This window comes from Moschus berezovskii, chromosome 8 (assembly GCF_049115385.1).
Source record: "Moschus berezovskii isolate FMDL1 chromosome 8, NW_MosBer_1.0, whole genome shotgun sequence".
Lineage (NCBI taxonomy): Eukaryota > Metazoa > Chordata > Mammalia > Artiodactyla > Moschidae > Moschus > Moschus berezovskii.
This window is the reverse complement of record NC_142467.1, coordinates 115368862-115392657: the sequence shown is the minus strand read 5'-3', so window position 1 is coordinate 115392657 and position 23796 is coordinate 115368862.

Below are 23796 nucleotides of genomic sequence, written 5' to 3'. Positions count from 1 at the left end.
GAGCTTCCTTCGCCAATGCAGAGGCAGCCTAGCGGCCTGCGTCTGCACAGCTGGATTTGGCAGAGAGGTGTTCGCTTTGCCCCTGGGAGACGCTGAGATTGGCTCCAAGCACCGAGATTTCCGGGTGCGCGGCCTGCATCTCTCTGGCACTTTCCGAGCTGGAGAAGGCTTTCCTAGCTCCCAGCGTTGCTTCCCTGAAAGGAGCAGGCTGAGGAAGTGTGTCCGACATGCCTCAGCCCCTTCCTAGGCTTCCCCGTGCTATTGCCTTTCAGTGCAATCGAAGGCGCAGGACTCCTTGGAAAGGAGGCTGGGCTCGGTTGTCTCCCCACTTCAGAGGTCTAGGGCAGAGCACTGAGAAGTCTGTCAGATGGAAGGGAAGCGCTGTTGTGCCCATGGTGTAGATGTTGCTTGGCCGCATTGTGGAAGCAACGCCCAGAGAGACACAGGCACACTGGGCCTCCAGGCAGGGGCTGCGGGATCACAGCCAGAATGCCCCTGCGTCTCAGCTGAGAAGCTCCCTCCCAGGTGGAGGCTCCATGCCGCCCTCCAGAAGAGCAAAGACGTGTGGAGTGTGTCTGGCCTTTCCTTGGGAGTGTGGTGCCCTGCCCTCTTCCCCAGGCACAGGAGAAACGGCCCCTGAGCCAAGACCTCTCCAAGGGCCTTTCCCTCAGGCGGAAGCAGATTTCGCAGGAAGCGGGCCTAGAGAGCTTCCTTCGTGGATGCAGAGGCAGCAGAGGGCTTGCGTGTGCAAAGCTGCATTGGGCAGAGAGGAGCTCGCTTTGGCACTGGGAGGCTGGGAGGCCTGCTCCAAGCACCGGGATTGCTGGGTTGGGGCCTGCATCTCGCTTCCACGTGCTGAGCTTCCAAAGACTTTCCTAGCTCACAGCCTCGCTAGCCATGAAGGAGCAGGCTGAGGGAGTGTGTCAGACATGACTCAGCACTCTCCTGGGCTTGCCTGGGGTTTTGCCTTTCCACTCCAACTGGGCCCCAGGACTCCTTGCACAGGAGGAGGAGCCCGGTTGTCTCCAAACTTCCTAGGGCTAGAGTAGAGCAGGGAGAACGCTGTCAGCTGGAAGGGAAGAGCAGAAGGGTAGATGGGGCAGATGTTGCCTGGCCGCTCTGGTGAAGCAACGCACAGGGAGAAACAGGCACCATGGGCCTCCAGGCAGGGGATGCGAGACCCCAGCCAGAGTGCTTCTGCGTCTCAGCCGAGAAGCTTCCTGAGAGTTTGAGGCTGCCTGCAGCTCTCCAGAGGAGCAAAGACATGTGGGGTGTGTTTGGCCTTTCCCTGTGAGGGTGGTGCCCTTGCGGCAGCCCCAGGCACAGGAGCAACGGCCCCAGAGGTAAGACCGTTCCCACTGAGACTCGCTCAGGCTGAGAAGCAGATTTCGCAGGAAGCGGGAGGAGAGAGCTTCCTTCGCCAATGCAGAGGCAGCCTAGCGGCCTGCGTCTGCACAGCTGGATTTGGCAGAGAGGCGTTCACTTTGCCCCTGGGAGACGCTGAGATTGGCTCCAAGCACCGAGATTTCCGGGTGCGCGGCCTGCATCTCTCTTGCACTTTCCGAGCTGGAGAAGGCTTTCCTAGCTCCCAGCGTTGCTTCCCTGAAAGGAGCAGGCTGAGGAAGTGTGTCCGACATGCCTCAGCCCCTTCCTAGGCTTCCCCGTGCTATTGCCTTTCAGTGCAATCGAAGGCGCAGGACTCCTTGGAAAGGAGGCTGGGCTCGGTTGTCTCCCCACTTCAGAGGTCTAGGGCAGAGCACTGAGAAGTCTGTCAGATGGAAGGGAAGCGCTGTTGTGCCCATGGTGAAGATGTTGCTTGGCCGCACTGTGGAAGCAACGCCCAGAGAGACACAGGCACCGTGGGCCTCCAGGCAGGGGCTGCGGGATCACAGCCAGAATGCCCCTGCGTCTCAGCTGAGAAGCTCCCTCACAGGTGGAGGCTCCATGCCGCCCTCCAGAAGAGCAAAGACGTGTGGAGTGTGTCTGGCCTTTCTTTGGGAGTGTGGTGCCCTGCCCTCTTCCCCAGGCACAGGAGAAACGGCCCCTGAGCCAAGACCTCTCCAAGGGCCTTTCCCTCAGGCGGAAGCAGATTTCGCAGGAAGCGGGCCTAGAGAGCTTCCTTCGTGGATGCAGAGGCAGCAGAGGGCTTGCGTGTGCAAAGCTGCATTGGGCAGAGAGGAGCTCGCTTTGGCACTGGGAGGCTGGGAGGCCTGCTCCAAGCACCGGGATTGCTGGGTTGGGGCCTGCATCTCGCTTCCACGTGCTGAGCTTCCAAAGACTTTCCTAGCTCACAGCCTCGCTAGCCATGAAGGAGCAGGCTGAGGGAGTGTGTCAGACATGACTCAGCACTCTCCTGGGCTTGCCTGTGGTTTTGCCTTTCCACTCCAACTGGGCCCCAGGACTCCTTGCACAGGAGGAGGAGCCCGGTTGTCTCCAAACTTCCTAGGGCTAGCGTAGAGCAGGGAGAACGCTGTCACCTGGAAGGGAAGAGCAGAAGGGTAGATGGGGCAGATGTTGCCTGGCCGCTCTGGTGAAGCAACGCACAGGGAGAAACAGGCACCATGGGCCTCCAGGCAGGGGATGCGAGACCCCAGCCAGAGTGCTTCTGCGTCTCAGCCGAGAAGCTTCCTGAGAGTTTGAGGCTGCCTGCAGCTCTCCAGAGGAGCAAAGACATGTGGGGTGTGTTTGGCCTTTCCCTGTGAGGGTGGTGCCCTTGCGGCAGCCCCAGGCACAGGAGCAACGGCCCCAGAGGAAAGACCGAGATACGCTCAGGCTTCAGAAGCAGATTTCGCAGGAAGCGGGAGGAGAGAGCTTCCTTCGCCAATGCAGAGGCAGCCTAGCGGCCTGCGTCTGCACAGCTGGATTTGGCAGAGAGGCGTTCGCTTTGCCCCTGGGAGACGCTGAGATTGGCTCCAAGCACCGAGATTTCCGGGTGCGCGGCCTGCATCTCTCTGGCACTTTCCGAGCTGGAGAAGGCTTTCCTAGCTCCCAGCGTTGCTTCCCTGAAAGAAGCAGGCTGAGGAAGTGTGTCCGACATGCCTCAGCCCCTTCCTAGGCTTCCCCGTGCTATTGCCTTTCAGTGCAATCGAAGGCGCAGGACTCCTTGGAAAGGAGGCTGGGCTCGGTTGTCTCCCCACTTCAGAGGTCTAGGGCAGAGCACTGAGAAGTCTGTCAGATGGAAGGGAAGCGCTGTTGTGCCCATGGTGAAGATGTTGCTTGGCCGCACTGTGGAAGCAACGCCCAGAGAGACACAGGCACCGTGGGCCTCCAGGCAGGGGCTGCGGGATCACAGCCAGAATGCCCCTGCGTCTCAGCTGAGAAGCTCCCTCCCAGGTGGAGGCTCCATGCCGCCCTCCAGAAGAGCAAAGACGTGTGGAGTGTGTCTGGCCTTTCCTTGGGAGTGTGGTGCCCTGCCCTCTTCCCCAGGCACAGGAGAAACGGCAACTGAGCCAAGACCTATCCAAGGGCCTTTCCCTCAGGCGGAAGCAGATTTCGCAGGAAGCGGGCCTAGAGAGCTTCCTTCGTGGATGCAGAGGCAGCAGAGCGGCCTGCGTGTGCAAAGCTGCATTGGGCAGAGAGGAGCTCGCTTTGGCACTGGGAGGCTGGGAGGCCTGATCCAAGCACCGGGATTGCTGGGTTGGGGCCTGCATCTCGCTTCCACGTGCTGAGCTTCCAAAGACTTTCCTAGCTCACAGCCTCGCTAGCCATGAAGGAGCAGGCTGAGGGAGTGTGTCAGACATGACTCAGCACTCTCCTGGGCTTGCCTGGGGTTTTGCCTTTCCACTCCAACTGGGCCCCAGGACTCCTTGCACAGGAGGAGGAGCCCGGTTGTCTCCAAACTTCCTAGGGCTAGCGTAGAGCAGGGAGAACGCTGTCAGCTGGAAGGGAAGAGCAGAAGGGTAGATGGGGCAGATGTTGCCTGGCCGCTCTGGTGAAGCAACGCACAGGGAGAAACAGGCACCATGGGCCTCCAGGCAGGGGATGCGAGACCCCAGCCAGAGTGCTTCTGCGTCTCAGCCGAGAAGCTTCCTGAGAGTTTGAGGCTGCCTGCAGCTCTCCAGAGGAGCAAAGACATGTGGGGTGTGTTTGGCCTTTCCCTGTGAGGGTGGTGCCCTTGCGGCAGCCCCAGGCACAGGAGCAACGGCCCCAGAGGAAAGACCGTTCCCACTGAGACTCGCTCAGGCTGAGAAGCAGATTTCGCAGGAAGCGGGAGGAGAGAGCTTCCTTCGCCAATGCAGAGGCAGCCTAGCGGCCTGCGTCTGCACAGCTGGATTTGGCAGAGAGGTGTTCGCTTTGCCCCTGGGAGACGCTGAGATTGGCTCCAAGCACCGAGATTTCCGGGTGCGCGGCCTGCATCTCTCTGGCACTTTCCGAGCTGGAGAAGGCTTTCCTAGCTCCCAGCGTTGCTTCCCTGAAAGGAGCAGGCTGAGGAAGTGTGTCCGACATGCCTCAGCCCCTTCCTAGGCTTCCCCGTGCTATTGCCTTTCAGTGCAATCGAAGGCGCAGGACTCCTTGGAAAGGAGGCTGGGCTCGGTTGTCTCCCCACTTCAGAGGTCTAGGGCAGAGCACTGAGAAGTCTGTCAGATGGAAGGGAAGCGCTGTTGTGCCCATGGTGTAGATGTTGCTTGGCCGCATTGTGGAAGCAACGCCCAGAGAGACACAGGCACCGTGGGCCTCCAGGCAGGGGCTGCGGGATCACAGCCAGAATGCCCCTGCGTCTCAGCTGAGAAGCTCCCTCCCAGGTGGAGGCTCCATGCCACCCTCCAGAAGAGCAAAGACGTGTGGAGTGTGTCTGGCCTTTCCTTGGGAGGGTGGTGCCCTGCCCTCTTCCCCAGGCACAGGAGAAACGGCCCCTGAGCCAAGACTTCTCCAAGGGCCTTTCCCTCAGGCGGAAGCAGATTTCGCAGGAAGCGGGCCTAGAGAGCTTCCTTCGTGGATGCAGAGGCAGCAGAGCGGCCTGCGTGTGCAAAGCTGCATTGGGCAGAGAGGAGCTCGCTTTGGCACTGGGAGGCTGGGAGGCCTGCTCCAAGCACCGGGATTGCTGGGTTGGGGCCTGCATCTCGCTTCCACGTGCTGAGCTTCCAAAGACTTTCCTAGCTCACAGCCTCGCTAGCCATGAAGGAGCAGGCTGAGGGAGTGTGTCAGACATGACTCAGCACTCTCTTGGGCTTGCCTGTGGTTTTGCCTTTCCACTCCAACTGGGCCCCAGGACTCCTTGCACAGGAGGAGGAGCCCGGTTGTCTCCAAACTTCCTAGGGCTAGCGTAGAGAAGGGAGAACGCTGTCAGCTGGAAGGGAAGAGCAGAAGGGTAGATGGGGCAGATGTTGCCTGGCCGCTCTGGTGAAGCAACGCACAGGGAGAAACAGGCACCATGGGCCTCCAGGCAGGGGATGCGAGACCCCAGCCAGAGTGCTTCTGCGTCTCAGCCGAGAAGCTTCCTGAGAGTTTGAGGCTGCCTGCAGCTCTCCAGAGGAGCAAAGACATGTGGGGTGTGTTTTTCCTTTCCCTGTGAGGGTGGTGCCCTTGCGGCAGCCCCAGGCACAGGAGCAACGGCCCCAGAGGAAAGACCGTTCCCACTGAAACTCGCTCAGGCTGAGAAGCAGATTTCGCAGGAAGCGGGAGGAGAGAGCTTCCTTCGCCAATGCAGAGGCAGCCTAGCGGCCTGCGTCTGCACAGCTGGATTTGGCAGAGAGGTGTTCGCTTTGCCCCTGGGAGACGCTGAGATTGGCTCCAAGCACCGAGATTTCCGGGTGCGCGGCCTGCATCTCTCTGGCACTTTCCGAGCTGGAGAAGGCTTTCCTAGCTCCCAGCGTTGCTTCCCTAAAAGGAGCAGGCTGAGGAAGTGTGTCCGACATGCCTCCGCCCCTTCCTAGGCTTCCCCGTGCTATTGCCTTTCAGTGCAATCGAAGGCGCAGGACTCCTTGGAAAGGAGGCTGGGCTCGGTTGTCTCCCCACTTCAGAGGTCTAGGGCAGAGCACTGAGAAGTCTGTCAGATGGAAGGGAAGCGCTGTTGTGCCCATGGTGAAGATGTTGCTTGGCCGCACTGTGGAAGCAACGGCCAGAGAGACACAGGCAGCGTGGGCCTCCAGGCAGGGGCTGCGGGATCACAGCCAGAATGCCCCTGCGTCTCAGCTGAGAAGCTCCCTGTCAGGTGGAGGCTCCATGCCGCCCTCCAGAAGAGCAAAGACGTGTGGAGTGTGTCTGGCCTTTCCTTGGGAGTGTGGTGCCCTGCCCTCTTCCCCAGGCACAGGAGAAACGGCCCCTGAGCCAAGACCTCTCCAAGGGCCTTTCCCTCAGGCGGAAGCAGATTTCGCAGGAAGCGGGCCTAGAGAGCTTCCTTCGTGGATGCAGAGGCAGCAGAGCGGCCTGCGTGTGCAAAGCTGCATTGGGCAGAGAGGAGCTCGCTTTGGCACTGGGAGGCTGGGAGGCCTGCTCCAAGCACCGGGATTGCTGGGTTGGGGCCTGCATCTCGCTTCCACGTGCTGAGCTTCCAAAGACTTTCCTAGCTCACAGCCTCGCTAGCCATGAAGGAGCAGGCTGAGGGAGTGTGTCAGACATGACTCAGCACTCTCCTGGGCTTGCCTGTGGTTTTGCCTTTCCACTCCAACTGGGCCCCAGGACTCCTTGCACAGGAGGAGGAGCCCGGTTGTCTCCAAACTTCCTAGGGCTAGCGTAGAGCAGGGAGAACGCTGTCAGCTGGAAGGGAAGAGCAGAAGGGTAGATGGGGCAGATGTTGCCTGGCCGCTCTGGTGAAGCAACGCACAGGGAGAAACAGGCACCATGGGCCTCCAGGCAGGGGATGCGAGACCCCAGCCAGAGTGCTTCTGCGTCTCAGCCGAGAAGCTTCCTGAGAGTTTGAGGCTGCCTGCAGCTCTCCAGAGGAGCAAAGACATGTGGGGTGTGTTTGGCCTTTCCCTGTGAGGGTGGTGCCCTTGCGGCAGCCCCAGGCACAGGAGCAACGGCCCCAGAGGAAAGACCGTTCCCACTGAGACTCGCTCAGGCTGAGAAGCAGATTTCGCAGGAAGCGGGAAGAGAGCTTCCTTCGCCAATGCAGAGGCAGCCTAGCGGCCTGCGTCTGCACAGCTGGATTTGGCAGAGAGGTGTTCGCTTTGCCCCTGGGAGACGCTGAGATTGGCTCCAAGTACCGAGATTTCCGGGTGCGCGGCCTGCATCTCTCTGGCACTTTCCGAGCTGGAGAAGGCTTTCCTAGCTCCCAGCGTTGCTTCCCTGAAAGGAGCAGGCTGAGGAAGTGTGTCCGACATGCCTCCGCCCCTTCCTTGGCTTCCCCGTGCTATTGCCTTTCAGTGCAATCGAAGGCGCAGGACTCCTTGGAAAGGAGGCTGGGCTCGGTTGTCTCCCCACTTCAGAGGTCTAGGGCAGAGCACTGAGAAGTCTGTCAGATGGAAGGGAAGCGCTGTTGTGCCCATGGTGAAGATGTTGCTTGGCCGCACTGTGGAAGCAACGCCCAGAGAGACACAGGCAGCGTGGGCCTCCAGGCAGGGGCTGCGGGATCACAGCCAGAATGCCCCTGCGTCTCAGCTGAGAAGCTCCCTGTCAGGTGGAGGCTCCATGCCGCCCTCCAGAAGAGCAAAGACGTGTGGAGTGTGTCTGGCCTTTCCTTGGGAGTGTGGTGCCCTGCCCTCTTCCCCAGGCACAGGAGAAACGGCCCCTGAGCCAAGACCTCTCCAAGGGCCTTTCCCTCAGGCGGAAGCAGATTTCGCAGGAAGCGGGCCTAGAGAGCTTCCTTCGTGGATGCAGAGGCAGCAGAGCGGCCTGCGTGTGCAAAGCTGCATTGGGCAGAGAGGAGCTCGCTTTGGCACTGGGAGGCTGGGAGGCCTGCTCCAAGCACCGGGATTGCTGGGTTGGGGCCTGCATCTCGCTTCCACGTGCTGAGCTTCCAAAGACTTTCCTAGCTCACAGCCTCGCTAGCCATGAAGGAGCAGGCTGAGGGAGTGTGTCAGACATGACTCAGCACTCTCCTGGGCTTGCCTGTGGTTTTGCCTTTCCACTCCAACTGGGCCCCAGGACTCCTTGCACCGGAGGAGGAGCCCGGTTGTCTCCAAACTTCCTAGGGCTAGCGTAGAGCAGGGAGAACGCTGTCAGCTGGAAGGGAAGAGCAGAAGGGTAGATGGGGCAGATGTTGCCTGGCCGCTCTGGTGAAGCAACGCACAGGGAGAAACAGGCACCATGGGCCTCCAGGCAGGGGATGCGAGACCCCAGCCAGAGTGCTTCTGCGTCTCAGCCGAGAAGCTTCCTGAGAGTTTGAGGCTGCCTGCAGCTCTCCAGAGGAGCAAAGACATGTGGGGTGTGTTTGGCCTTTCCCTGTGAGGGTGGTGCCCTTGCGGCAGCCCCAGGCACAGGAGCAACGGCCCCAGAGGAAAGACCGTTCCCACTGAGATACGCTCAGGCTTTAGAAGCAGATTTCGCAGGAAGCGGGAGGAGAGAGCTTCCTTCGCCAATGCAGAGGCAGCCTAGCGGCCTGCGTCTGCACAGCTGGATTTGGCAGAGAGGCGTTCGCTTTGCCCCTGGGAGACGCTGAGATTGGCTCCAAGCACCGAGATTTCCGGGTGCGCGGCCTGCATCTCTCTGGCACTTTCCGAGCTGGAGAAGGCTTTCCTAGCTCCCAGCGTTGCTTCCCTGAAAGAAGCAGGCTGAGGAAGTGTGTCCGACATGCCTCAGCCCCTTCCTAGGCTTCCCCGTGCTATTGCCTTTCAGTGCAATCGAAGGCGCAGGACTCCTTGGAAAGGAGGCTGGGCTCGGTTGTCTCCCCACTTCAGAGGTCTAGGGCAGAGCACTGAGAAGTCTGTCAGATGGAAGGGAAGCGCTGTTGTGCCCATGGTGAAGATGTTGCTTGGCCGCACTGTGGAAGCAACGCCCGGAGAGACACAGGCACCGTGGGCCTCCAGGCAGGGGCTGCGGGATCACAGCCAGAATGCCCCTGCGTCTCAGCTGAGAAGCTCCCTCCCAGGTGGAGGCTCCATGCCGCCCTCCAGAAGAGCAAAGACGTGTGGAGTGTGTCTGGCCTTTCCTTGGGAGTGTGGTGCCCTGCCCTCTTCCCCAGGCACAGGAGAAACGGCCCCTGAGCCAAGACCTCTCCAAGGGCCTTTCCCTCAGGCAGAAGCAGATTTCGCAGGAAGCGGGCCTAGAGAGCTTCCTTCGTGGATGCAGAGGCAGCAGAGCGGCCTGCGTGTGCAAAGCTGCATTGGGCAGAGAGGAGCTCGCTTTGGCACTGGGAGGCTGGGAGGCCTGCTCCAAGCACCGGGATTGCTGGGTTGGGGCCTGCATCTCGCTTCCACGTGCTGAGCTTCCAAAGACTTTCCTAGCTCACAGCCTCGCTAGCCATGAAGGAGCAGGCTGAGGGAGTGTGTCAGACATGACTCAGCACTCTCCTGGGCTTGCCTGTGGTTTTGCCTTTCCACTCCAACTGGGCCCCAGGACTCCTTGCACCGGAGGAGGAGCCCGGTTGTCTCCAAACTTCCTAGGGCTAGCGTAGAGCAGGGAGAACGCTGTCAGCTGGAAGGGAAGAGCAGAAGGGTAGATGGGGCAGATGTTGCCTGGCCGCTCTGGTGAAGCAACGCACAGGGAGAAACAGGCACCATGGGCCTCCAGGCAGGGGATGCGAGACCCCAGCCAGAGTGCTTCTGCATCTCAGCCGAGAAGCTTCCTGAGAGTTTGAGGCTGCCTGCAGCTCTCCAGAGGAGCAAAGACATGTGGGGTGTGTTTGGCCTTTCCCTGTGAGGGTGGTGCCCTTGCGGCAGCCCCAGGCACAGGAGCAACGGCCCCAGAGGAAAGACTGTTCCCACTGAGATACGCTCAGGCTTGAGAAGCAGATTTCGCAGGAAGGGGGAGGAGAGAGCTTCCTTCGCCAATGCAGAGGCAGCCTAGCGGCCTGCGTCTGCACAGCTGGATTTGGCAGAGAGGCGTTCGCTTTGCCCCTGGGAGACGCTGAGATTGGCTCCAAGCACCGAGATTACCGGGTGCGCGGCCTGCATCTCTCTTGCACTTTCTGAGCTGGAGAAGGCTTTCCTAGCTCCCAGCGTTGCTTCCCTGAAAGGAGCAGGCTGAGGAAGTGTGTCCGACATGCCTCAGCCCCTTCCTAGGCTTCCCCGTGCTATTGCCTTTCAGTGCAATCGAAGGCGCAGGACTCCTTGGAAAGGATGCTGGGCTCGGTTGTCTTTCCACTTCAGAGGTCTAGGGCAGAGCACTGAGAAGTCTGTCAGATGGAAGGGAAGCGCTGTTGTGCCCATGGTGAAGATGTTGCTTGGCCGCACTGTGGAAGCAACGCCCAGAGAGAAACAGGCACCGTGGGCCTCCAGGCAGGGGCTGCGGGATCACAGCCAGAATGCCCCTGCGTCTCAGCTGAGAAGCTCCCTCCCAGGTGGAGGCTCCATGCCGCCCTCCAGAAGAGCAAAGACGTGTGGAGAGTGTCTGGCCTTTCCTTGGGAGTGTGGTGCCCTTCCCTCTTCACCAGGCACAGGAGAAACTGCCCCTGAGCAAAGACCTCTCCCAGAGCTTCTCCCTCAGGCAGAAGCAGATTTCGCAGGAAGCGGGCCTAGAGAGCTTCTTTCGTGGATGCAGAGGCAGCAGAGCGGCCTGCGTTTGCAAAGCTGCATTTGGCAGAGAGGAGCTCGCTTTGGCACTGGGAGGCTGTGAGATCTGCTCCAAGCACCGGGATTGCTGGGTTGGGGCCTGCATCTCGGTTCAACTTCCTGAGCTTCCAAAGACTTTCCTAGCTCACAGCCTTGTTAGCCATGAAGGAGCAGGCTGAGGGAGTGTGTCAGACATGACTCAGCAGTTTCCGGGGCTTGCCTGTGGTTTTGCCTTTCCACTCCAACTAGGCCCCAGGACTCCTTGCACCGGAGGTGGAGCCCGGTTGTCTCCAAACTTCCTAGGGCTAGAGTAGAGCAGGGAGAACTCTGTCAGATGGAAGGGAAGAGCAGAAGGGTAGATGGGGCAGATGTTGCCTGGCCGCTCTGGTGAAGCAACGCACAGGGAGAAACAGGCACCATGGGCCTCCAGGCCGGGGATGCGAGATCCCAGCCAGAGTGCTTCTGCATCTCAGCCGAGAAGCTTCCTGAGAGTTTGAGGTTGCCTGCAGCTCTCCAGTGGAGCAAAGACATGTGGGGTGTGTTTGGCCTTTCCCTGTGAGGGTGGTGCCCTTGCGGCAGCCCCAGGCCCAGGAGCAACGGCCCCTGAGGAAAGACCATTCCCACTGAGATTCACTCAGGCTGAGAAGCCAATTTAGCAGGAAGCGGGAGAAGAGAGCTTCCTTCGCCCATGCAGAGGCAGCCTAGCGGCCTGCGTCTGCAAAGCTGGATTTGGCAGAGAGGCGTTCGCTTTGCCACTGGGAGACACTGAGATTGGCTCCAAGCAACGAGATTTCCGGGTGCGCGGCCTGCATCTCTCTTGCACTTTCCGAACTTGAGAAGGTTTTCCTAGTTCACAGCGTTGCTTCCCTGAAAGGAGCAGGCTGAGGATATGTGTCCGACATGCCTCAGCCCCTTCCTAGGCTTCCCCGTGCTATTGCCTTTCAATGCAATCGAAGGCGCAGGACTCCTTGGAAAGGAGGCTGGGCTTGGTTGTCTCCCAAATTCAGAGGTCTAGAGTAGAGCACTGTGAAGTCTGTCAGATGGAAGGGAAGCGCTGTTGTGCCCATGGTGAAGATGTTGCTTGGCCGCACTGTTGAAGCAACGCCCAGAGAGAAACAGGGACCGTGAGCCTCCAGGCAGGGGCTGCGGGACACAGCCAGAATGCCCCTGCGTCTCAGCTGAGAAGCTACCTCCCAGTTGGAAGCTCCATGCCACCCTCCAGAAGAGCAAAGGCGTGTGGAGTGGTTCTGGCCTTTCCTCTGAACTCTGGTGCCCTTCTCTCTTCCCCAGGCACAGGAGAAACTGCCCCTGAGCAAAGACCTCTCCAAGGGCTTTTCCCTCATGCGGAAGCAGATTTCGCAGGAAGGGGGCCTAGACAGCACCCTTCGAGGATAAAGAGGCAGCAGAGCGTCCTTCGTCTGCACAGCTGGATTTGGCAGAGAGGCGTTCTCGTTGCCACTGGGAGACGCTGAGATTGGCTCCAAGCACTGAGATTTCCGAGTGCACGGCCTGCATCTCTCTTGCACTTTCCGAGCTTGAGAAGGCTTTCCTAGCTCACAGTGTTGCTTCCCTGAAAGGAGCAGGCAGAGGAAGTGTGTCAGACATGACTCAGCACTTTCCTGGGCTTGCCTGTGGTTTTCCCTTTCCACTCAAATAGGGCCCAGGACTCCTTGCACAGGAAGAGGAGCCTGGTTGTCTCCATACTTTCTAGGGCTAGAGTAGAGCAGTGAGAATTCTGTCAGATGGAAGGGAAGAGCAGAAGGGTAGATGCGGCAGATGTTGCCTGGCCATGATGGTGAAGCAACGCACAGGGAGAAACAGGCACCATGGGCCTCCAGGCAGGGGATGCGAGATCCCAGCCAGAGTGCTTCTGCGTCTCAGCCGAGAAGCTTCCTGAGAGTTTGAGGTTGCCTGCAGCTCTCAAGAGGCGCAAAGACATGTGGGGTGTGTTTGGCCTTTCCCTGTGAGTGTGGTGCCCTTGCCGCCGCCCCAGGCCCAGGAGCAACGGCCCCAGAGGAAAGACCGTTCCCACTGAGATTCACTCAGGCTGAGAAGCAGATTTCGCAGGAAGCGGAATTATAGAGCTTCCTTCGCCAATGCAGAGTCAGCCTAGCGGCCTGCGTCTGCAAAGCTGTATTTGGCAGAGAGGCGTTCGCTTTGCCACTGGGAGATGCTGAGATTGGCTCCAAGCACTGAGATTTCCGGGTGCGCGGCCTGCATCTGTCTTGCACTTTCCGAGCTTGAGAAGGCTTTCCTAGCTCACAGCGTTGCTTCCCTGAAAGGAGCAGGCTGAGGAAGTGTCTCCGACATGACTCAGCCCCTTCCTAGGCTTACCTATGCTATTGCCTTTCAGTAAAATCGAAGGCACAACACTCTTTGGAAAGGAGGCTGGGCTCGGTTGTCTCCCCACTTCAGAGGTCTAGAGCAGAGCACTGAGAAGTCTGTCAGATGGAAGGGAAGCGCTGTTGTGCCCATGGTGAAGATGGTCCTTCGCCGCACTGTTGAAGCAACGCCCAGAGAGAAACAGGCACCGTAGGCCTCCAGGCACAGGCTGTGGGATCTCAGCCAGAATGTCCCTGCGTCTCCGCTGAGAAGCTACCTCCCAGTTGGAGGCTCCATGCCGCCCTCCAGAAGAGCAAAGACGTGTGGAGTGTTTCTGTCCTTTCCTTGCGACTGTGCTGCCCTTCCCTTTTCCCCAGGCACAGGAGAAACTGCCCCTGAGGAAAGACATTTCCAAGGGCTTTTCATTCAGGCGCAAGCAGATTTCGCAGGAAGCGGGCCTAGAGAGCTTCCTTCATGGATGCTGAGGCAGCAGAGCGGCCTGCGTTTGCAAAGCTGCATTTGGCAGAGAGGAGCTCGCTTTGGCACTGGGAGGCTGTGAGATCTGCTCCAAGCACCGGGATTGCTGGGTTGGGTCCTGCATCTCGCTTCCACTTTCTGAGCTTCCAAAAACTTTCCTAGTTCACAGCCTTGCTAGCCATGTAGGAGCAGGATGAGGGAGTGTGTCAGATATGACTCAGCACTTTCATGGGCTTGCCTGTGGTTTTGCCTTTCCACTCAAACTAGGCCCCAGGACTCCTTGCACAGGAGGAGGAGCCCGGTTGTCTCCAAACTTCCTAGGGCTAGAGTAGAGCAGTTAGAACTCTGTCAGCTGGAAGGGAAGAGCAGAAGGGTAGACGGGGAAGATTTTGCCTGGCCGCTCTGGTGAAGCAACGCACAAGGAGAAACAGACACCATGGGCCTCCAGGCAGGGGATGCGAGATACCAGCCATAGTGCTTCTGCGTTTCAGCCGAGAAGCTTCCTGAGAGTTTGAGGTTGCCTGTAGCTCTCAAGAGGAGCAAAGACATGTGGGGTGTGTTTGGCCTTTCCCTGTGAGGGTGGTGCCCTTGCGGCAGCCCCAGGCTCAGGAGCAACTGCCTCAGAGGAAACACCGTTCCCACTGAGATTCACTCAGGCTGAGAAGCAAATTTCGCAGGAAGCGGGATTAGAGAGCTTCCTTCGCCAATGCAGAGGCAGCCTAGCGGCCTGCGTCTGCAAAGCTGTATTTGGCCGAGAGGCGTTCGCTTTGCCACTGGGAGACGCTGAGATTGACTCCAAGCACCGAGATTTCCGGGTGCGCGCCCTGCATCTCTCTTGCACTTTCCGAGCTTGGGAAGGCTTTCCTAGCTCCCAGCGTTGCTTCCCTGAAAGGAGCAGGCTGAGGAAGTGTGTCCGACATGACTCAGCCCCTTCCTATGCTTCCCTGTGTTATTGCCATTCAATGCAATCTAAGCCTCAAGACTCCTTAGAAAGGAGGGTCGGCTCGGTTATCTCCAAACTTATGAGGTCTAGAGTAGAACATTGAGGACTCTGTCAGATGGAAGGGAAGCGCTTTTTTGTGTATGGTGAAGACGTTGCTTGGCCGCACTGTTTAAGCAACGTACAGAGAGAAACAGGCACCATGGGCCTCCAAGCAGGGGATGCGGTATCACAGCCAGAAAGCTCCTGCGTATCAGCTGAGAATCTACATCACAGTTTTAGGCTCCCTGCCGCTCTCAAGAATAGCAAAGACATGTGGAGGGTTTCTGACCTTTTCTTGTGAGTGTGGTGCCTTTCCCTCTTCCCCAGGCACAGGATAAACTGTCCCTGAGGAAAGACCTATCAAGGTCTTTTCACTCAAGCTGTAGCAGATTTTGCAGGAAGCGGGAGTAGAGAGTTTCCTTCATGGATTCATAGGTAGCAGACCAGTCTGCATTTGGAAAGCTGTATTTGGCAGAGAGGAGCTCGTTTTGGCACTGGGAGGCTGTGAGATCTGCTAAAGTACCGAAATTTCTGGGTGGGGCCTGCCTCTCTCTTACACTTTCTGAGCTTCCCAAGACTTTCCTAGCTCACAGCCTTGCTACCCATGAAGGAGCAGGCTGAGGGAGTGTGTCAGACATGACTCAGCACTTTCCTGGTCTTGCTTGTTGTTTTGCCTTTCCAGTAAATCTAGGCCCCAGGACTACTTGCACAGGAGGAGGAGCCTGATTGTCTCCAAAGCTCCTACGTCCAGAGGAGAGCCGTGCGAACTCTGTCAGAATGAAGGGACGTGCAGAAAGGTGGATGGGGCAGATGTTGCCTGGCAGCGCTGTTGAAGCAACGCATAGGGAGAAACAGGCACCTTGGGCCTCCAGGCAGGGGATGCGAGATCCCAGCCAGAGTGTTTCTGCGTCTCAGCCGAGAAGCTTCCTGAGAGTTTGAGGTTGCCTGCAGCTCTCAAGAGGAGCAAAGTCATGTGAGGAGTGTTTGGCCTTTCCCTGTGAGTGTGGTCCCCTTGCGGCAGCCCCACGCACAGGAGCAACTGCCCCAGAGGAAAGACCGTTCCCACTGAGATTCACTCAGGCTGAGAAGCAGATTTCGCAGGAAGCGGGATTAGAGAGCTTCCTTCGCCAATGCAGAGGCAGCCTAGAGGCCTGCGTCTGCAAAGCTGTATTTGGCAGAGGGGCGTTCGCTTTGCCACTGGGAGACGCTGAGATTGGCTCCAAGCACCGATATTTCAGGGTCCGGGGCATGCATCTCTGTTACACTTTCCGAGCTTGAGAAGGCTTTCCTAGCTCACAGCGTTGCCTCCCTTAAAGGAGCAGGCTGAGGAAGTGTGTCCGACATTACTCAGCCCCTTCCTAGTCTTCCCTGTACTATTCCCTTTCAGTGCAATCTAAGGCGCAGGACTCCTTGGAAAGGAGGCTGGGCTCGGTTGTCTCCCAACTTCAGAGGTCTAGAGTAGAGCACTGAGAAATCTGCCAGATGGAAGGAAAGCGCTGTTGTGTCCATGTTGAAGATGTTGCTTGACCGCACTGTGGAAGCAACGCCCAGAGAGAGGCAACGTGGGCCTCCTTGCAGGGGCTGCGGGATCACAGCCAGAATGCCCCTGCGTCTCAGCTGAGAGGCTACCTCACAGTTTGAGGCTCCCTGCCACCCTCCAGAAGAGCAAAGACGTGTGGAGTGTGTCTGGCCTTTCCTTGGGACTGTGGTGCCCTACCCTCTTCCCCAGGCACAGGAGAAACTGCGCCTGAACAAAGACCTCTCCAAGGGCTTTTCACTCAAGCTGAAGCAGATTTCTCAGGAAGCGGGCCTAGAGAGCTTCCTTCGTGAATGCATAGGCAGCAGAGCGGTCTGCATTTGCAAAGCTGTATTTGGAAAAGAAGAGCTCGCTTCGGCACTGGGAGGCTGGGAGATCTGCTTAAAGCACCAATATTGCTGGGTTGGGGCCTATATCTCGCTTTAACTTTCAGAGCTTCCAAAGAATTTCCTAGCTCACAGGGTTGCTAGCCACGAAGGAGCAGGCTGCGGGAGTGTGTCAAACATGAGTCAGCACTTTCCTGTGCTTGCCTGTGGTTTTGCCTTTCCACTCAAACTAGGCCCCAGGACTACTTGCACAGGAGGAGGAGCCCGGTTGTCTCCAAACGTCCTAGATGTAGAGTAGAGCAGTGAGAACTCTGTCAGATGGAAGGGAAGAGCAGAAGGGTAGATGGGGCAGATGTTGCCTGGCCGCTCTGGTGAAGCAACGCACAGGGAGATACAGGCACCATGGGCCTCCAGGCAGGGGATGCGAGATCTCAGCCAGAGTGCTTCTGCGTCTCAGCCGAGAAGCTTCCTGAGAGTTTGAGGTTGCCTGCAGCTCTCAAGAGGAGCAAAGACATGTGGGGTGTGTTTGGCCTTTCCCTGTGAGTGTGGTGCCTTTCCGTCAGCCCCAGACACAGGAGAAACTGCACCAGAAGAAAGACCATTCCCACTCAGGCTGAGAAGCAGATTTCGCAGGAAGCGGGATTAGAGAGCTTCCTTCGCAAATGCAGAGGCAGCCTACCGACCTGCATTGGAAATCTCTATTCGGCATAAAGGAGTTCGCTTTGACACTTTGAGATTCTGAGATTTGCTCAAAGCACCGATATTTCCGGGTCCGAGGCCTGCATCTCTCGTACACTTTCCGAGCTTGAAAAGATTTTCCTAGCTCACAGCGTTGCTTCCCTTAAAGGAGCAGGCTGAGGAAGTGTGTCCGACATGACTCAACCCTTTCCTAGGCTTCCCTGTGGTATTGCCATTCAATGCAATCTAAGCCTCAGGACTCCTTGGAAAGCAGGGTCGGCTCAGTTGTCTCCAAACTTATGAGGTCTAGAGTAGAACATTGAGGACTCTGTCAGATGGAAGGGAAGCGCTTTTGTGTATATGGTGAAGACTTTGCTTGGCCGCACTGTTTAAGCAACGTACAGAGAGAAACAGGCACCATGGGCCTCCAGGCAGGGGATGCGGTATCACAGCCAGAATGCTCCTGCGTATCAGCTGAGAATCTACATCACAGTTTTAGGCTCCCTGCCACTCTCAAGAAGAGCAAAGACATGTGGAGAGTGTCTGACCTATTCTTGTGAGTGTGGTGCCTTTCCTTCTTCCCCAGGCACAGGAGAAACTGTCCCTGAGGAAAGACCTATCCAAGGTCTTTTCACTCAAGCTGTAGCAGATTTCGCAGGAAGCGGGACTAGAGAGTTTCCTTCATGGATTCATAAGTAGCAGACCGGTCTGCATTTGGAAAGCTGTATTTGGCAGAGAGGAGCTCGCTTTGGCACTGGGAGGCTGTGAGATCTGCTAAAGTACCGAAATTTCTGGGTTGGGGCCTGCCTCTCTCTTACACTTTCTGAGCTTCCCAAGACTTTCCTAGCTCACAGCCTTGCTACCCATGAAGGAGCAGGCTGAGGGAGTGTGTCAGACATGACTCAGCACTTTCCTGGGCTTTCCTGTGGTTTTTCCCTTATACTCAAACTATGCCCCATAACTACTTGCACAGGAGGAGGAGCCCGGTTGTCTCCAGAATTCCTAGGTCTAGAGTAGAGCAATGAGAACTCTGTCATTTGGAAGGTAAGAGCAGAAGGGTAGATGGTGAAGTTGTGGCCTGGCCAAAATGTTGAAGCAATGCACAGAGAGAAATAGGCACCATGGGCCTCCTAGCACGGAATGCAAGATCACATCCAGAATGCTCCTGCGTATCAGCTGAGAAGCTAGCTCACAATTTTTGGCTCCCTGCCACCCTCAGGAAAAGCAAAGACATGTGGAGTGTGTCTGGCCTTTCCTTGGGAGTGTGGTGCCCTTCCCTCTTCCCCAGGCACAGGAGAAACTGCCCCTGAGGAAAGACCTCTCCAAGGGCGTTTCTCTCACGTTGAAGCAGCTTTCGCAGGAAGCGGGAATAGAGAGCTTCCTTCATGGATGCATAGGCAGCAGAGTGGCCTGCATTTGCAAAGCTGTATTTGACAGAGAGGAGCTCGCTTTGGCACTGGGAGGCTGTGAGATCTGCTCAAAGCACCGATATTGCTGGGTGGGGGCTTGCATTTCTCTTACACTTTCTGAGCTTCCAAAGACTTTCCTAGCTCACAGCATTGCTAGCCATGAAGGAGCAGGCTGAGGTAGTGTGTCAGACATGACTCAGCACTTTCCTGGGCTTGCCTGTGGTTTTGCCTTTCCACTCAAACTAGGCCCCAGGACTACTTGCACAGGAGGAGGAGCCCGGTTGACTCCAAACTTCCTAGGTCTAGAGTAGAGCAGTGAGAACTCTGTCAGATGGAAGGGAAGAGCAGAACGGTAGATGGGGAAGGTGTTGCCTGGCCGCTCTCTTGTAGCAGTGTACAGAGAGAAACAGGCACCTTGGGCCTCCAGGCAGAGAATGCAAGATCCCAGCCAGAGTGCTTCTTCCTCTAAGCCGAGTAGCTTCCTGAGAGTTTGAGGTTGCCTGCAGCTCTCAAGAGGAGCAAAGACATGTGGGGTGTGTTTGGCCTATTCCTGTGAGTGTGGTGCCCTTCCGGCAGCCCCAGGCACAGGAGAAACTGCCCCAGAGGAAAGACCGTACCCACTGATAGTCACTCAGCCTGAGAAGCAGATTTCACAGGAACCGGGATTAGAGAGCTTCCTTCGCAAATGCAGAGGCAGCCGACCAACCTGCATTGGAAATCTCTATTCGGCAGAAGGGAGTTCGCTTTGACACTGTGAGATGCTGAGATTTGCTCAAAGCACCGATATTTCCGGGTCCGAGGCCTGCATCTCTCGTACACTTTCCGAGCTTGAAAAGGTTTTCCTAGCTCACAGCGTTGCTTCCCTTAAAGGAGCAAGCTGAGGAAGTGTGTTCGACATGACTCAGCCCTTTCCTAGGCTTCCCTGTGGTATTGCCATTCAATGCAATCTAAGCCTCAGGACTCCTTGGAAAGGAGGTTCGGCTCGGTTGTCTCCAAACTTATGATTTCTAGAGCAGATATATTGAGGACTGTGTCAGATGGAAGGGAAGCGCTTTGTGTATATGGTGAAGACGTTGCTTGGCCGCACTGTTTAAGTGACGCACAGATAGAAACAGGCACCATGGGGCTCGAGGCACGGGATGCGGGATCACATCCAGAATGCGCCTGCGTATCAGCTGAGAAACTAGCTCATAATTTTTGGCTCCCTGCCACCCTCAGGAAAAGCAAAGACATGTGGAGTGTGTCTGGCCTTTCCTTGGGAGTGTGGTGCCCTTCCCTCTTCCCCAGGCACAGGAGAATCTGCCCCTGAGGAAAGACCTCTCCAAGGACTTTTCACTCAGGTTGAAGCAGATTTCGCAGGAAGCGGGATTAGAGAGCTTCCTTCGCAGATGCAGAGACAGCCTATGGGCCTGCATTGGAAAGCTCTGTTTGGCAAAGAGGAGTTCGCTTTAACACTGGGAGACGCTGAGATTTGCTCAAAGCACCCATATTTCCGGGTCCGAGGCCTGCATGTCCCTTTCACTTTCCGAGACTTAAAACGCTTTCCTAGCTCACAGCGTAGGTTCTCTTGAAGGATCAGGCTGAGGAAGTGTGTCAGACATAACTCTGCCCCTTCCTAGGCTTACCTGTGGTATTGCCTTTTAATGCAATCTAAGCCGCAGGGCTACTTGGAAAGATGTGAGCTCTGTTGTCTCCAAACTTAACAGGTCTTGAGTAGAGCACTGAGAACTCTGTCAGATATATGTGAAGGGCTTTTGTGTACATGGTGCATATGTTGCTTGACAGCACTGTTTAAGCAATGCACAAAGAGAAACAGGCACAATGTGGCCTACAATCAGGGGATGCGGGATCACACCCAGAATGCTACTGCTTGTCAGCTGAGATGATACCTCACAGTTTTAGTATCCCTACCGCCCTCAAGAAGATCAAAAAATGTGATGACATATTAAAATATGATAGGTGATAATATACGATAACACAATTTATACAATAACATACAATATATGATAACATACAATAACATGACATCATATGATAACAGTCAATAACACATATTAACATGTGATAACTTTCGATAAAATGCGATAACAAACAATAACATGTAATAACATACAGTGACATATGGTAACAAATGATAATACACGATAAAACACGATGACATACAATAACACACCATAACATACAAGAACACACGATAACATGTAATAAAATGGAGAAACTTGTGATAAGATACAATAGCATGCGATGATTCATGATAACACATGACAACATGCAACAACATAGGATAACATACGATAATATGTGACAACATGCAATAGTATGCGATAACATACGTTAAATCCAATAACAAAAATGTAATAACATAGAGAATATATAAAAATATGATAACATAAGATAACATACAATAAAACAGGATAACATGTGACAACATGCAATAACATGTGATAACACACAATAACATACGATAACACTCAATAACATATGATAACATGTGATAAAACATGATAACACGCCGTAACATATGATAGCATGTGATAACACACGATAACATGCCATAACATATGAGAGCATGTGCTAACATATGATAACATATGATAGCATTGATAACATACAACAATATGGGAGAATAATAACATATTTCAACATACAATAACCTGCAATATCATATGAAAATATACGATAACATATGACAACATGCGGTAACATATGATAACATACGTAACATACGATAACATGTGAAACATACTATATCATGCGAAACTCACAATAACGTGATAACATATGATAACATACGATAACAAGTGATAAAATATGAAACCATGTGAAACATACGATAACACGTGATAACACATGATAATATGTGGTAACAGACGATAACATATGATAACAGACGATTACATGTGATAACAGACGATAACATGTAATAACATGTTATAACGTGATAACACACGATAACATGTGATAATTTAGGATAACACCAGATGTCTTGATGCCCAGCATGGCAGGGGATCCCCATACATCCCCAGGAACTTCGAGGCGTGTCCAGCAGTTTCTGGCTATGTGTGATAGGGGTTAAACTACCGAAGGGGTCAAGTACACAGGAAGGACTTTGAACTACCAGAGTCTCCCCCATCATTCCAGAACAGATGCATCCCGGGGACCATGGTCAGAGGCCAACCAGCATACTGGGGCCAGATTCCTGACTACTCCAGGGTGCAAGCCTCAGCTAACCCACACTGCCACACTACCAGAAAGACACCAGGGCCTTCAGGTTCCTCATGCTCAGTCCTGGGGTGATCTTTTCCATTCACCCTCCCACCCTCTTGTTGTTCATCCTTTGTCTGTGCCACCACCATCAAGCAGTCTTTGTGTACACTTGAGGTCAGCTTGGAATTCAGGTCCTGTTCCAGGGTTTTGAGCCCCTGGTCCTCGAAGAGTAGATATGCCCCCAGATGATGACTGGAGGCAAAGCAGTTATGCCCTGCCGTCTAGGCACAGGAGGACAGGGAGAGAGGAGTTTCTGTTTGTCCTATCAGATGCCCCTGGCAGAGAACAGGTCAGGGCTAGAGCCCTGCAGCACAGCAGGTGGTAAGGGTCACCCCTTTCCTCTCCTGGAGCCACAGCTTTCTCTGTTAAACTGTACTGCAGCAGAGTTGGTACCCTGTATCCTTGCCAAGGTTGTGCAAGTCTTATGTCAACACAGAGCTGGCAATTTCTCCCAGGGGTTCCAGGAAGCCCTAAGGAGACCTGGCTCTTTGAGGGAATATTTGGAAACTCCAATTTCCATTCACCTAGCAAAAGGAAGCAGCTGCTGTTTAGGGTTTTATTTGATCCACTTTAAAGATGAATCCATGTTACTCTGGACACTAGCCATTCCTTAGGATCTTAGGGTCACCATTTTATTCTTGAATATTCTAAGCCCACATATTCTGTTCCCTGTTATATTACCAAGTTCTGTGCTTTGTTTTATCCACCTATCCCTATTATCCGACCTTCTGTCTTCTCCATCCCTCATCCTTGGAGGTCTGGACATGTAGCCCACAGGTCTTGGTCCTGACAACATCATTCAGGTTAACCCACCTGCCCAGACTGTCGGCCTTCCCTCAGCCCCCAAATCAGCGGCTAGAACGTGAGGCTGCCAACATAACATTTACTCTTCAGAACAGATGGGAGTCAGGCAAACTAATATACCTTCCTGTCCTCAGCAGCACAGCCATTACTGCCACTTGCTAAGTCGCCGCTGTAAACCCTCAGAGTCAGCTGAACTATTTTAGGGCCAAACATATTGTTTTTGTAAAGTATTTTTCATTAATAAATCTATAAGATAGTTCTCTTAAAAAACATGCGAAACACACGATGACATGTGATAACATACGATGACATGTGATAACATACGACAACATTTGATAACATGTGATCACATGCGACTACATGTGGTAACATACGAAACACACGATAACATGTTATTACATACGATTACATGTGATAACATATCATAACATACGGAAACATGTGAGTACTTGTGAAACAGACCATAACATGTGATTACATGCGATAACATAAGATAGCATATGGTAAAATGTGATTGAAACCTGATAACACGTGATCACATGCGATTACATGTGATTACATACGATAACATATGATTGCATGCGATAACACAGGATAACACACGGAAACACGTGATAACACACGAAAACACGTGATAACACACGATAACATGTGATTATATACGATAACATGCGACTACATATGAAAGCATGTGATTACATACGATAACAGGTGACTACATACGATAACATGATTACACGCGATAACACAGGATAACACGAGATAACACAGGATAACACGCGATAACATACGATAATATGCGATAATATACAATGAGATGCAATCACATTCGATTACACACTATAATATGTGATAACATAGAATACAGCACGATAACATGCGACTACATATGATAACATGAGATTACAGGTGATAACATACGATAAAACGTGATTACATACGATAACATATGATTGCATGCGATAACATACGATAACATACAAAAACACGTTATAATACACGACAAATGTGATAACAAAATATAACATGCAATAACGCATGATAGCACGTGATAACACGTGGTTACATGTGATTACATAAGGTAACATGGAATTACAGACGATAACATGCGATCACAAATGATAACACGTGATAAAAAAGTATAACACGTTATTACGCATGATAACATGTGATAACATGCGATAACATACTATTAGATGCGATATATGAGACGACATACGATAACATGCGATTACACACGATTACATGTGATAGCGTAGGATAACACGGGATCATACACGATATCATGGGATCATACACGATAACATGGGATCACACAAGATAAAATGTGATCACATACGATAACATGTGATTACATGTGGTAACATACGATAACATGTGATTACATATGATAACATACGATAAC